Here is a 15,165-nt window from a genome sequence, read left to right on the forward strand (position 1 = left end):
GTGCAGTGAATTGGCTCCCTCTCCCCTGCTCCCGTGACCCCAGGACTTTCTCCCCCACCCCAGCTCTCCAGGTACAGCTTAGTGGGTGGTAGGAGGGGGCCCCCATCCGAATGGCAGAGTCAGGTCCAGATGGAAGCTTCGGGTGCCTGACTCATTCCGGCTCAGGCCGGTGATAACAAGCCCCATGTTTTTCTCCAGCGTCCACTGCTCTGACACACAGAATAGTCAGGAAATAAAAGATTTGAGTACTATACAGCTGCTTTGCTTTCTCTAAAAAGGGGGGAAAAAAAAAAGTCGGGGGGGAGGAGAAAGGAGCAAGGAGGCAGGAGTCCAGGCCAGCGAATAATGAAGCAGCACAAACAAGGTTGCTGCTGGCGTGTTACATAAACAGCCCCACCACCCCGCGTTGCAGCCCGAGGAAAAAGTGGTGCTTTAGTGACACTTGGGTTGGTTTCACACCTGAGCTAGGAGTTACTCAGAGGTGCGTTAACAACTAATGATTCAATTGAGGGAGGCCTGGATTGCCATTTTGACTTGCCAGATATTAGCATACCCTTCTAGAAACCCGGAAGCCTGCCAATTAAGCTCCCCAGTGAAACTCAGAAGGGGCCTTTCCAAGATGCATGATATTTAGGAAAAGGAAATTAAGTTAATTTTGAAATGTTTCCTTAAAATCGAAGTAGTTGAAGGCTGGGATGAATATTATGAATTCCTCACATGATACGAGTTTGAATAATATGTCATGGATTCCAAAGGCACAGCTCAAAAGTACTCAGGGCCCTGGGTTCCTTTTCGTTCTTTTCTTTTTAATTTTTTTTTCTTTTTTTTTCACCCTTAAACATTACTGCATTGCTCACCTGAAATGTCCTTTTTAGAAAGTTCTCTGATAGCTAACAGGACAGAGTGACGTTTTCACAAAATGAGATGAGATGCCATTGCCAGAGAGAGCCCGGGGCACTGCAGTGGCCGTGACAGGAGTGTCACCCAGGGGCTCGGTAGCACTCGGCGGGGAGGAGGAGGGCATTTCATTATGCGTCTAAGTTATAGCTTTATTTCAAACACAAACACGCAGGCTGGCGAGGATATTAAATATGCAGTCACGCTTTCCCTCCGAGCGAGGAAGGCGCTTGGATTTTATCTTCCCAGATCCAGAACCTGTTTACTTCCTTCCAAGCAGCTTCCTCCTGCCCTTTAGATAAGTCAACGGGGAGAATCGACCTCCAAATGTGGCAAAATTGCGACCCCTGACAATGTCTGGTAATTAGGGAGCCGGGCGTGGATGGAGCAGAGGGCTGCGGCAGCCGGGAGGATAGCCCTGCAGCACCTAGGCTGCTGCCGCAGAGGGGCCAGCTCCAAAAACATCGATTTCTCTCCCCACCCTCCCAAGGTTAGGATTCTGCTTAGAACTCTCTGCTTCCTGCTAAAATTTCCATCACCAAAGGGCCTGATTTCAGGCAGAGAAAGGACCACTTTAGCAAATGAGAGGAGAGGAAAGCAGAGGGTCATTTCAGCTGCGGCAAAAATCAGCCATGCCATTTTCCCTGACAGCACTTTAATTATGATGAAAGAACAAGATGGTTTTTGGTTTTTTACCGAGGAGGCTTGTGGTGGGGGGAAGGGGAGGGGGCTCTGAAAGAGATGCGAGTGGAGTGCAAAGCGGGCTGTCACCGCGGGCTCATGTATACACTGAAGGAGGGAGGGAAGCGCCCCCCGCACGGTCCTGGGTCCCGGTCCCCGTTGCGCCGGTCAGGCCCGCTGTTTGCAGGCAGGGGTGAGCCGGGCATAGGAAGGGCCGGTAGGGCAGAACTTAGCCAGCTGCTGGGTGCCGGCTTCCCCCTTCCCCTCTGTGGGGTGAGCTGTGACTTTAACCCCGAGCCTTGGAGGGTGGGGCGGGGGGGGGTCTAGCTTGTGTTCTGCTCCATCGGCTTTGAAAGCAGCCGAGGGGTTTTCAGTGGCCGTACGTCTCATTCTTGAAAATGGTGGGTTGTTTTTTTTTTGTTTTTGTTTTTGTTTTAAGTCAGGTGCTTGGTTCAAATGGCCATTCCAGGGCCTTGGAGCTGCAGAGGAGGCCAGAGAGAGCCCTGCAGGCCTGGGGCTGCTGTTCTGAGGGCAGAGGCGGCGTTTTAGCGATGGGAAAAGAGGTGGAAAGCAGATTTAATCAGTTTCTTTCAGCTCCAGCGAGAATCAGGGAAAGGACCCATTTCCCCTTCCCCCCACCCTGCGTTGACCTTAGACATTGAGCCCTCAGGAACCCCCACCCACCCCCGCCCCCAACTGGGCTGCTAACAGCCCCTGAAGGTGGCCCTGGGATTCGTGCTGGCAGTGTCTCTCAGCTGAAAAGAGCCTTAGCTCCTGGGCTTGGGAATGTGAGGAAGAAAGCACCCACATGCATCCACATTGCCCGCGGGTCCCCAGGGATGGAGGGAGCGGGGGGGGGGGGTACAAAAAGGCATAGAAGGTGCATTATTTCAGCCCCCTCCTCCGTTTTAGGACCCCTTCATGCCTTGCAAACACCAAGTGCAGGCTGCTGGAGAGCCTCTAGGACAGAACAGGAGAGATGATCTGACCCTGCTCACCTCCGCTGCTTTTGTGTAACTAAATTACCCGATGTCTCTGTTAAAAGTGATGTCGCCCAGAGAGAGCACCCCGCAGCCTTGCAATAAACACCGAGGGGCCTTATTCCCCTCTCCCCAGGGAGGCTCTCTATGTGGCAAGTTCTCCCAAACAATCCGTGATTTTCCTGGGATCCCTTATGCCCCTGACTGAATCATCGTGCTGCTGGAGGCCCTTCTGATTTTGATGATTACTACCGGGTAGAGGATAATGAAACAGCAGGGACTTAGGGCTTTGTGCGGTAGGTGAACGATGGACATTTCCGAGTAAAGCCACTTTATTTCTTGCACTTACCAAGAGGATTCACAAGCCAAATGCAACATCTGCGAGATCTTATGGGAAGGGGTAGGGGTCTTGGGATGCTGAGGCGGTACTGCAGGGATACAGAGATGCCTCCTTTTTCTAGAAAAACTGCAGTGTCCCCATCTGAGCCCAGCCAAAAGGCAAATTCTTTATCTGGACGCACGGTGATTCTGCCTGCTGCATAGACGGAGGAACCGTGATCCTGCTGATTTCAATGGACCGGTTGAGGAGAAAACATGAGGGGAAAAAAATCTTTATTTTTCTCAGTTTTCCCTTTTCTGCTTGGAAAACAATTTTAGGAGCCGGCAGTTCAGTCTGCAAGGAGGAAGGGGCAGCATCCCAACTTACGACCGTTGGGGTGTTTAGATATTTTAGAGGGATTTTAGTTTGGAGGAAAAAACACAAAAAAAGACAAATAAGACAAAAAAGCTTGCTGAGTTGGGGGTGAGGGGGGTGTCAAAGCAGCCCACATTAGGAGGCTGTACCTTTTCAATGTCGGAATAAGGAAAGTGTGTGAGGATTTTGATCCAGTCTTAGAAATAAATAGGCACTTTGGAAAAGGAAAATATCCCGTTCTTTGAGAAACAGGGTGAGGTGATCGGTTAATGTCGGGTGGTGGGGCTCATAATCCTGTTTGAAGAATTGGTCTCATTTTTCATGTCAGAATTAATATTGGTTGAGATTAGATGGCTTCTTAATTTAGACCATTTACATTTTATAGAGTGCTAAAAAAGAGGGCTCCAAGCCACTTTCTGGCAGCAGCGAGGCCAAATAAATAGGAACAGTATAACCTTTTAAAAAATCCATTCTCTCTGCCGTCTCTTCACTGGCGAATTTTGAGTCATTTAGCACAACCTGAAAACTCAGATTTTTGTTGCTAGAAAAAGTAATGCTTCCTACTGTAGTATGGTTTTTGTTTGGTTGGTTTTTGTTGTTGTTTTTTTGTCGCCCACAATTTCCTATTCTGGTGATCTTTTTGACTTGAGTTTTTGTCTTCTTGACACCAAAGCATCCAATCAATTTGGTCGAAAGTTCAATCATGGAAAAGCAACTGGTTGTTTTGTCCACAGACAGCCGGTTTGTCAAATATTTGAGAAACAGCTTATCTGACCACCTACCCTGACATCCCCCCAACCCAGTGCTGTAGGAAAACTTATTTTTAGGAATTGGAGGGAACAGACCTAGAAGCCAGACCTAGAAGCCGTTCCTCTGCTCTCTGAGGAATGAGGAAGTAGAGGGGACACGAATAAGATGTCATAGACCCTCTCGCTTTCTCTGCAGTGGCCATCTGAAGTGTGCAGTAGAGGGGAGGTAGGGACACCAGTCTTTACAGGCAGGCGTGCAGAGGGGAGTCTTTATGACTAGGCTCTTGGCAACATCACGGTCAGGGTCTAGATTTGTCTGGTGCCTGAGGCCATCTTAGGATGTGGTGAAGGCTGAGACCACCTGCCCTCATTTTGTTTTAGGGTACCACCAGCCCAGTACAGCCAGTGAACAAATAAGGACGACAAGTGTTGCTTTTATAGAAAAAGAAAAAAAAAAAGCGTCATGATTCAGTTTCTTGGAAAAGCCGCCCCCCATCCTTTTATCTCAAAGTCACCATAACTAGGACTCCGTCATCAATCTTTTTCTTTCTTTCTCATGTGGATAGCTAATTGAGGCTCTCTGGGCTACAGGGTTTTTTCCTGCTCTTTCAAGGCACTCAGTAGCCAGGCAGGTGGGGGAGGAAGGGGACGCTAGGAGGGGCAGAGGAAGGGGCAAGGGCTCCTTGGCACACCCCCTCCTGTACTTCAGTCTTGTGCAGAGCATTCCTATTTGCAGACAGCTCAGCCCAAAGCAGAGCGTTGCTATTACCCCCAGATGCTGTTTCTAATCGATCTGCGTTATTTTCCCTCTGGGGTGCAGGCAGGGCGGAGCCCAGATGTGCTCAGACCTCCAAAGCCACCCAGCCTTGATCCTTTATTTTTATGTTACAGTCACAGAACCTTGCAAATATGTTTTCAGCAGTTTAACCGCGTACCGAGAATTTCCCGGGAAAAAAGGTCAAGAAGTGATGATGACTTACATTTATTAGGGGCCCCATCAAGCAGACCTCTGAATTCTAATAAAGACAAATCAGTGTCATGTTTCTAAAAGGAAAAGAGTGACAGCTGGGTGATTTCACAGAATTATCAGGTGTTGGGAGGAAGGTAAAGCCAAGGGTTCAGTTACTATAAATTAGAGTGATTTTTTTGGTTTGTTCCCCTGGGGTTTTCATGCTGCTGGTACCTGTTTTGGTGTGTTTGTAGTTTTGCTGAAATACACATATATTTTTCTCTCAATATCTTTTCTACTTTGGCATCCATTTTAGAAACTACATTTTTGTTGTAGAGTTCTATTCTTTAGTTTTCTTCTTTCTTCTTCTTTTTTTTTCCACAAAGTTGCCCTGTCTGCCTTCTGTACGCTCAGTAAATCTAGAGGATATGTAGTTATGCCAGGTTGAGGAATACACATCTATTTAACACATTTAAGAATGTCCAAGGCAAATGAAATATAAAGTTATCTTATATCTAAGATTAAAACATTGTATCCTTGGGGATCACCCTAGTTAGCCCACAGTTTTTCCCCCCATTTTGCATTCAACTGACTCATGGCAGATTACTGAAATGATGTATTTAGACTAATTACTGATTTAACTAATAGAAAACCGTTTAAGAAATTCACTTTTAAGGCTGAGCATGACTTTAAGTTCCCCTGCTCTAGGGCGCCCCCCTGAGGCCCGGGTTAATAATAACATCATGATAGGATGGGGTCAGTTAGGTTTTTCTAGACACTAGGATGCTTTGAATGGTTATGAATGCATGGAATATCCATTTAACTTGCAGATTAGATGTCTTTGGGTCCCGACTAAGTTTTATATCAACTTCCTTTGAAAGATTCTTTCACAGCTAGGCTTTTTGAAGCGGAGAGTACAATTATGAAAATGTCCTGGTACTCAGAAGGTAGAGATTTGTCTTTTCAGGATAAGGAAGCAAAAAACCTAATGCTGCTTTAAGCTGGTTGATGCCTTCAGCCATCATAGTGAGAAGCATCCTTATTGGAACCAGTCCCCAAAGTGGGAGATCTGTCAACTTTTGGAGGTGGTTCTCTGTCCGTCAGCCATCTGGCATCAGGGCCTTTGTGTGGCTGGTGGGATGGACCAACGCAAGCTTTTTCATCTAGGCTCCTTTTCGGCTCAGCAGAGCTTTCTTTCTGCCCTCTGCAGACCAGGACACCCCGTAGGCATTTTGCTCAGGCCGGACTTTGACATTCCAGAGTTGTCCTCTTACCAGCATGCTGACTTCATACCGGAGCTCCCAAGGTTTGGTCTGGAGCCTCACTGGCCCTCCTCCACTGTTGCCAAGTTCCCTCGAAAGTTGGCTACCTTCGTGACTGCTGATTTCTAACCCCAGGTCAGATTAAAGGACTCAGTGAAACCTTTGCCCTGTGGCGCCTGCCCTCAGGGTGTTCATGTCTTGTATACGTGAAGGGCTAGTTTTCTAGAGTTTTCATTTCTTGGTGTTAGGTCACTGCAACCCTGGGATAAAAATAGGTGTAATTAGTATGTTACAGATTAGACTCTGTATTTCTAGCTTTGTGCCACTTCCTCTAATAATACCAATTTTGGTGACACATTTCCTAGAATCCTGGGCTTGCTTCGTTTGCTAAAATCCTTCAAGAGCCAATTATAGGACAGATCTGTTTGCTTTAAAACCTAGAAGGGTCTGATCTTGATCAGACCTCTCAGCTCCCACTTCCTCTTTCCCCTGTCTTCTGAGGTCTGTCTTGATTTTCTTGTTTTCTATTCAGGGAGCAGGGCCTCCATCCCCCTCAAAGGCTGGCATTTTTGTTGACGGCTGAGCACACATGGTCTTCCGTGGCAAAAGGCCCTTTCCTGGCTGGCTCCAGAGTCCCCACCAATTAATCGGGGGGGGGGTGAGCAGGGGGTGACTTGAGTTAGGCATCACTTCAGCCAAGCTGGGCATACATCGAGCACACCTGTCACTTGTGCCGGTGTCCAAAATTCAGCCCTAAGGGTCACAGCTGTGGCATTATTTCAGCATGAGCAATTCAGTATTTAATGTTCCTTAGAAAAATAAATCATTCCAAGCTGCTACTGTTCACCTATTAACCCTTAGAGGATTTCATAGAGGGAGGGCGGGGGTGTCATCCATAGTTTTCTTGGCCAGTAACGGACACTTCCCAGTTCTCCTTTTAAAAGACCATTTCTTATATAATGGCGAACAGGAGCTGCAGAAACAGCATCCTCTCATTCTCTGGCAGCCACAGCCTCCCAGAGTGAGAAGTTAGACTTTCTTTTCCTTTCATTTATATTTTTACCTGCGTAATACATAGCTTTCTACACATTGGCATTCCATCCCTTTCCTTTTTCATGGTAGCTTATATTAGTCTGCCATCATTGACAAATCTTCTCTTTTCTTTTTTTAAGTTTTGGCCACACCGAACAGCATGTGGGATCTTAGTTCCCCAACCAGGGATCGAACCCTCGCCCCCTGCAGTGGAAGCGCGGAGCCCTAACCACTGTGCCACCAGGGAAGTCCCTGTGGCAAGTCTTAATTTACAATGAAGTGCTGGTGGGTGGGGTGGGGAAAGTTGATCATTAACCAGATTTGGGATTTCATGTAAATGGCCCCCCCGGAGCAACACACATGTTAGATGTATCCTCCCTTCTGTTACCTGGGTCTTCATAACTGTCCATCTGCAGTTAATCCACATAGTACAGATCATTTGAAAGCTGAGTTGTCTGCCTTCTGAAAGAAATTGGCTATATTTAGTTTTTAAAGCAAGCCTTGCTTTGTGTTCTTTGTAAAGTCAGCGACATTCTTTCAATTTTTTCAGTGTAATTAGCACAAAAGGAGCCGTAATCTGAGAAGGTAGTAGAGACTTAAGCGACTGAGAGACAGGAATGTTGGAGAAAGCGGGCAGAGGCCTCTTTCCCCTTTCTGGGCGGCGGGCAGAGACCCCGGGACGTGGGTGCGGGTAAAGCTGAGGTCTGTAGCTCATAAAAACATCTCCTTTTCATCTGATCCCCAGACTGATTGCAAATGTCTGATGCTTTGGCTGGATAGTCTTCTCCTCCTAACTTCCAGAGGTCGGCAAAGACCTTAGGAAGCCACAGTGCCCTCTGGGCTCCGCTGAGTCGAGTGGGCTCCTGACTTGTCGGGGAGGGGGCTGTGCGGGCTGCCAAGCCTTCCATAAAGTGCTGAGTGAGGGAGGGAGTGGCGGGCACAGCCTCTGGCTGGGACTTATGTGTAGCCACGTGCAAAGGAGGAGGCTGCCCTTCAACCTCTGGGAGCCAAGCATTTGTGCCCCCTCAAAATAAAGACCCGGGGAAAGGGGTGGAGCTAAACTATAATTACACGTTTTTCAATTTCAACGTGTGTGGGTAAACACAGACAGATGAAAAGGTACCTACATTTTTAGATAAATTAAACGTGTGACTAATTATGTCCCATTAATTGCTTAATTCCGGGTTTACCAACAGCAGACGGAAGTGGGTTTAGAGAGGAGGGTTCAGCTACGAAGGCAGGTGACACCTACAGCCCTGTCAGAATCTCACTTGTCCCAAACTGAGGCTAGTAACTAAGTGCAAGCCTGTTTGAAAACGGTCACCCATGCTTGGTTGGTAGGTAAATAAAGTAAAACCCCAAGATGTAAAAGTTGTATTTAGCAGTTGTTTCCTATGTATATATGTATACACAAAGCAGCATTTAATGAAAGGAAATTTATTACCTGATTCATCCAGAGTGTTTAACGCTCTGAACTCTTAATCATATGGGGCTAAGTTTGAAGAATTGAATGCAATTAAAAGAAAAAAAAACAGTAAAATCTTTAAAATCAGAGCAATTAAAGAGCTTCTTTTATCTACAGAGATCTTATTAGGACTTTGAGACTCTCTTGATTGCGCCAACTTGCTTTTTGTTTTGTTTTTTCCTGTTGGTACTTGTTAAGTAAGATGTTGGATCAAAATGTCATTTAAATAAGGCATCTTGTAAATAAAAACAAAAGTTAGCTGACCTGCACCTGTTTTTAACTAGTCCTCCCTGCATTATTCCCCATCCTGGATGAGTTCCCATCCTCAAGGCCAAATTAAAAGTTCTAAGCAACAGGCTTTCCCATCACCTTAGTCCTCGTGAAATCCTGCCCCCAAGGGAGGCTAAAGGTATTTTAGTTTAGGAAAAGTAACTTTCCTGCTATAGAGTGGTAACAAATTTACATCTTTTTGTCCCCGCCCCAAGATCTCCAGTAAGTGGGTCCATTGGTCTGTGGTTGATGTCAGTAAGCCCCCTAATCCAAATTATCCATCTAGAATCTTTTCAAGGCTACCATATGTATCATATTATTTAGGTTTAAGTTTTTAAAAGGAACATTGTAATGCACGTAGTCTCTACTTTATTGTTTCCCCCTTTTAAAGTAGATGGTGGCTTTGGTAAAAGTCCACTCCCACTTACTCTGGGGCTCCTGGGGATGTTGTGAGAAGGGCACTAATCGTCCTGGGAACCGGGCATCCATGGAGACCAGGAAGTTTCTCTCTTCGATGGTGTCCACACGTCAAAGTCAAGGAAGATCCATAAAGGCACAGAAGTCCCAGCTGCCCTCGTTTTGTGAACTGTGGTTTTAAGTAGACATTTGATTGGTATCTCAAAGCCACTGGCTCAAGAAATTGGGTCCAAACACATTGGCCAATGTGCCCCTATATTTTGTTTGGATTCGAGTATGTTCTAAATTAAAAACAAATTATTTTTAAAATTAGTTGATAGAAATTAAATCGGGAGATTTCATATGGCCTTGTAGTTAGTTAGTCCCTTAATGTCAGGGCTTTTGAAATGAAGTTTTACTAACTTGAGCACCATGTTTAGTTCTGAATGCCAGTTTTGGATTACTTTGTGGTTGCCATTATTAACTAGTGAATATGACAAGGGAAAAAAAAAATGCCCTAGGTAATCACTACATTAGATTTTTAAGAATTTTATGGTCCTAAGTAATAGAACCTTCTCACCGGGGATTAACTGGAACTAGGAAAACGCTTTTTACAATTCCTGCTTCCTCATCGGTATCGTGCAGGCTTCAAGCCACATTCATTTGCAACAATTTCAGTAATTCTAATTAAATAAAGTGCGAAATGTGCTTTAAAGACAGAAAGCACCATTGAAGTGCTAAGCGCTATTATTAAAACCTTACAGCTAAGGTTTCTGTTTCAGTGGAAACCTATTTATTGTTTCCTAGGCTATTAAAATAATGTTATAATTCTGTTTTCTCTGGGATCTTACAGTGACCCCATCTAATGAAAGGCCAAAAAGAACACCCTTGTCCAAAAACTGAATTACATCATTAAGTGTAAAAATGTTTTCAAGATACTAAGCAATAACGAGTCCGTTTCTTTTAAGAGCAGACGAGGCATTCTTTCTCAGACAGGAAGGTGCAAAAGAGCCAGGGAACACATCCACCCATAAATACGAAGCTTACAAGACCACAAAATTCAAACCCCGACATGACATGCGAATCCATCCATTGTTGTAAAATCTGCATTGTTGGAAAGAGCTTTTGCTAGGCCGGCCCTGTGTATAGTGGTGGGACCCCCATCTGTTTTACCAAGTTGTATCGTGAGGTGACCTAGTGCTTTAGGTTACAGTTGTGTTATTATCCCAACTTGCTGGCTTTGGCATGAAGCAAGTCACCTGAACCAGGCATTTTACACCCAGGACATTCTGGCCCTTTGCCCCTCTCTGGAGATTAAAATTTCCACAACTTCCATCTCTCCCTGAGCCAAAAAAGAGGCCCCTTCCACTGGAAAACTCTAGAGTCTGGACTGTTCCAAGAATTATGCTAATGGATTGCTCACTCGCAAAGCATAAACCAGGCGCTTAAAATGGTAACAACCTATTAAAATAAATTACTAATTCATATGAAAAGGTCACGCATGGTGGCCTCCAAACCTGAGAGCCTTTTTTTTTTTTAATTTTTATTAAAATGTTTAAGGCCCAGGTAGGTCAAATGCTAGACTGAAAACTGTAGACGGTATCAGCTCACCACGCCAATTAAGTAAAAATCTCATCTTTCACTTTGTGTCGGGTGAAAACAGAAAGCTGAACAGACCACAAACGAGCTTGTGTTTCAGAGCTCTTAGTGGCCTTTGCTTACCTGTAAACCCTTGATTCCACCTGCTGTCGTTTATTTACAAAGTAAATGCTTTATTTGTCCATCAGTGGTTGGTCATAATAAAATATAGCTGAAACCTACACTTAACAAAATTTTTTTTTTCAAGGATGGCCTGCCAGGTTAGAAGTTGAAATGACTGAAGCCAGACCTTGCTTTATTCATTCTAGGACAGTAGTCCCGACTGTGCCTTGCCTGGAATATATGTCAGTATATGACATGGGACAGCTTCACTCCTTTCAAAGTTCAGGTGTGATCTTTATCTAAAAGGGGGGAGATGGTAACCCAACTCAGGGATTTCCAAATAAGGAGCCTTCATTATATTCATTGTAGTAATGTGTAGCTACTGGCATAAGTATCGAGGTTGTATTGGTTACCATTTTCCTTCTTGCTCTTAAATACGATGTATTTGCGCTTTGCCACATTAGAAGCAGGAAGGAAAGATGCTTTGGAACAAATGGAGAAGAACAAAAATTTCTGGCCTATTCCTCCTCCTTATAAGTCTTCACCAATTTTTAAAAATGACCATCAGTTGATTAATCAAATTCAACCAACAGGTTTTTATTTAAGATATAAAGGTATAAAACTTGGGCCCCGTCTTTAGGTAGTCTCTAGTCTAGTTGGTGAATGATTGTGTCATGATCTTTGCAAACAGCCTTACTGTCAAATTTGCCTAGGAGAACATCCCCGTCTATAGGGTAAATATTTTTATCGGCTTTTGTTTAGACGAACGGTAGTTCCTTTGAGTTTTTGTCGAAAGAAGGTGCATTTTTGTGTAAGAAGGAGAGACCATATCCAGAGTGTGATCAAGACCTGGCTTACTTGGATGTGAGGAGGAAAGGGCAAAGCACAGCGACTTTTCTGCAGAGTTCGAGAGAGTCTGAGAGCCGCAGTCAGGCGAGGTAGCAGTTGTAGATCATGAGGGTCTGGCGTGAAGATTTCGCTTCCTGTTCTTAATTCCAAGTGTTGTCTGCTGGCTTTGAATTGCCCTCCGCTGTCTTTCAGGTCCATAAAGTGAGGCCTTGTAGAAGGGGGGTAGAGGTGTACTGAATGGGGCCAAGAACAATAATAGCTGACATCTTCATGTGACACAACTTTTCTTACTTTGAGTTGAGCAAACTGAGGAGAAGCGGGGGATTGCAGCAGTCCCGTTGAATGGTTAACAGTGTCTATTTTCAAAGAAAACAACACTATTTGGACAGTTTACTCAAGGCCTCTGACCAAACCGAACAATCCCCCCACCCCCTAGGTATGTTAGCTGTGTTTCCATTTACAAGTAGGCTGCCTCTTCCTTTCTTTCTATCCCCCCAAACATCCAAAGTTTTACTGTTTCGAAGTGAAAGAAAGTTAAAGGCGGGGAGAGAGTTCACGACTACTTTATGGATTGGGGTTGACCGGCAGGCAGCCGCGACCCACCAAAGGCAGTTGCCAAGTCTTAGATTGACGGCTGGGCTACTCTTGACTCACCTGGGCCCAAGGTGGGCCGCACGGACCAAACTTTTATTGACTGAATGAATTGTACCCAAGCAGACACGCGCAGGGCTCAACCAGGAGACTCAACCAAGGTCCCAGGAAAAGTGAGCCGCGGCCGAGTCGTTGAGAACTTGGTGTGACTGCTCTTCACCCACCACGCTGTACCGCATCCTCATATGGGACAGGGCTGGGGTGGGACACTTGAAAGTCTTTAAACAATTCTCAAACAAATTCGTGTTCAATAAACTACTTTTCCATCTGTTCCAGAGCATCCCCCCGCGGCACCCCGGACCGGCCTCGTATAACCGGGACGCCCTGACCCGCCACCTGTCCCGCCCAGGAGGACTCCGGGGGCGCAGACCTCGCGGCCCCGGCCACCACCACTCGGCTCTCGAGTCGCCGGCGCCTGCTTGCTCTTGCGATGCTCGTTTTTCGCGCTCACATAACACCTCTCATCGGACGACCCGCCGCCGGGCACGCGCCGCCGGGAGGGAGGGGTGGGTGGCGGTCCCCGCGCGCGCTAACCGGGAAGCTGGAGGTAAGGAGGCGCGCAGCAGGGGTAAGCGCCGCCGTCGCACACTTTGCACGCCGCCCAGGGCTACACCACTCACCGAAAATTGGGAGGCAGGTCTGGGAGGCGGGGTCCGGCGCCCACCGCCTTGGGCGCCCCCTCGGCCCCCGCCACCGCGTCCCCCGCGCCCCGCGCCCACTCGCGCGTGGCCCCCGCACCGGCCTGTACCTCCGGGGTGCGCGGCGGCCCGTTTGGGCGCGTCCCCGGCGGGCCGATTTTTCGGCTTCCCCTTCGGTTTATAGGGGCCGCCACGGTGGGTCCGTCCTCTGAAGAGGCTGGGGCGTCATCGGGCTGCTTAGGAGCGCTGCTCTCCAGCGGGGACACTCAGTCGCGTCGGCACCGCGGAGCGGGCTGCGTCAGGTGGCCGGCCCGGCGCGGCTCGCTCTCTGGCTCGCAGGCTCTCTGGCTCCGGGCTGCGGCGCCGCGGCTGGAGCGAACCCCTGTCCCAGCGCGGGGCGGCGGCGGGCGGCCGGCAGGCAGGCAGGCACTGCCTTGCGTGTGAGTGCACCTCACTCACATGTAAGTCCGGGGGCACCGTGGCCTCCCGCGGAAGTGCGAGTCGCCCGGCGCGGGGAAATAGCCACCGGGGCCGGGACGGGGCAGGGGCGCCCCAGCACTGCCGCCCTGCCCGCGCCTCCCGGGCACCCCCCAATTCTCTCTCTCTTCTCTTTTCTCTTCTCCATTGGCGTGCCCAAGAGCTTAACCAAGGAGCGCCTGAGGGTAACAGCAACCTTGTGCCATCGTGCCTCTGCACTTTTCTTTTTTGAGTTGTTTGACGTTTCTTGTTGCTTTTTGATTTCTCGTGTTGTTGGGTGCTTTTTGGTTTGTTCTCGCCCCTTTTTCGTTTGCTCACCCTTTTTTGGCGCTAACTCTTAGGCAGCCAGCCCAGCAGCCCGAACGAAGCCCGGCAGCCGCGCTCCGCGGCCCCGGGGCAGCGCAGCGGGGATCGCAGCCGACTCCCCCGACACGGGGCGCACGGGGTCCAGCCAGCCCGAGGCCGGGGGCAAGCAGGGCGCCCGGGCCAGGCGAGAGCCAAGCACCCCGAGGTGGCCGAGCCACCATGCTGAAGATGGCCATGAAGATCAAAGCTTGGGCGGTGGAGAGCGAGAGGAAGACAGCGTTGGCTGCGGCCGAGGTGGCTGCCGAAGCTGCGGCGGTGGCTGCAGCGCTGGCCGAGCCGCGCGCGCCGCGGAAGAAAGGGGACACCGAGAAGCCCCGCAAGAAGCCGGAGCAAGAGGCGCCCTCCGAGAAGTTGCTGACCGAAAAGGAGCGGCGGAAGATCGAGAGGAAGCTATTGGAGCAGAGAAGAAACAAGGAGAAGAAGAAGGAGAAGGAGAGGAAGAAGTTGGAGAAGATGCAGAAGAAGAAGAAGAAGAAGGAGAAGAAGAAGAAGAAGAAGGTGCCAGAAGCCCAGGAGGATGCCCGAGGCCTGGAGGTCGCCGCCGCTACCGCCGCCGGCGGCGCAGACGAGGGCGCCGCGGAGGGCGCCGGCGGGGGCGGCGTGGGCGCCGGCGCCGGGGCCACGAGTAGGATCTGGATCGAGTGGGACACGGACTCGAGCGACGAGGACGAGGACGACCTATTCGACGCCTTGCGGGGCTTCAGGAGCGCCGTGTGGGGGTCCGGGCTGCTGAAGATCAGCGCGCTGAGCGCCCACCTGCCGCTCCTGACCTTCCCGGTCCTCTCCGTGCGCAGCCCCGCGTGGGTGCTCGATTTCCTGCTGCAGAAGCGCCCGGAGCAGGGCCGCGGCTGCGGCTTCTTTTTCGGGGCGATCTGCTGCTTCCGAATGTTCCTGGGCTGCGCCTTTTTCTCCTTCGTGGGCGGCCGGGCCAAGCGCAGAGGCCGTGAGCGCTCCGGGACCTCGGGTGCCTTCGTCTCGGGCCATGGCACCCAGCGCCAGGGGCGCGAGGAGCGGCTCATCTAGTCAGACCTCCGCCCCCTCCCCGCCACCAGACACCACCATTGTTGTGTAGTGTGGAGTTTTATTGAGTATTTGTGTGTGTGTGTTT

The 15,165-nt window shown here is 48.8% G+C and overlaps 1 protein-coding gene and 1 pseudogene across 6 annotated transcripts in view; one reads left to right on the forward strand and one right to left on the reverse strand.

Moving 5' to 3' along the window:
- The window catches only part of LOC149747522 (uncharacterized), a 30,731-nt pseudogene extending 17,292 nt beyond the window's left edge, over positions 1–13,439 (reverse strand).
- The window catches only part of LOC111186741 (guanine nucleotide-binding protein G(s) subunit alpha), a 54,271-nt gene that overhangs the window by 19,776 nt on the left and 19,330 nt on the right, over positions 1–15,165 (forward strand). The window contains exon 1 of one of the 6 annotated variants that reach the window (XM_089897118.1): positions 13,655–13,675. The exons of 4 other annotated variants lie outside the window; for them this stretch is intronic. The gene's annotated coding sequence lies outside the window, so the exon portion shown is untranslated. Of the gene's footprint in view, positions 1–13,654; positions 13,676–15,165 lie in introns of those variants that run through there. One more of the 6 variants, XM_022597607.3, reaches the window with a different exon arrangement.

Source organism: Delphinapterus leucas, chromosome 15 (assembly GCF_059928025.1).
Source record: "Delphinapterus leucas isolate spDelLeu-1000000601 "Yukka" chromosome 15, BTC_Dleu_Yukka2, whole genome shotgun sequence".
NCBI classification, from domain to species: Eukaryota; Metazoa; Chordata; class Mammalia; order Artiodactyla; family Monodontidae; genus Delphinapterus; species Delphinapterus leucas.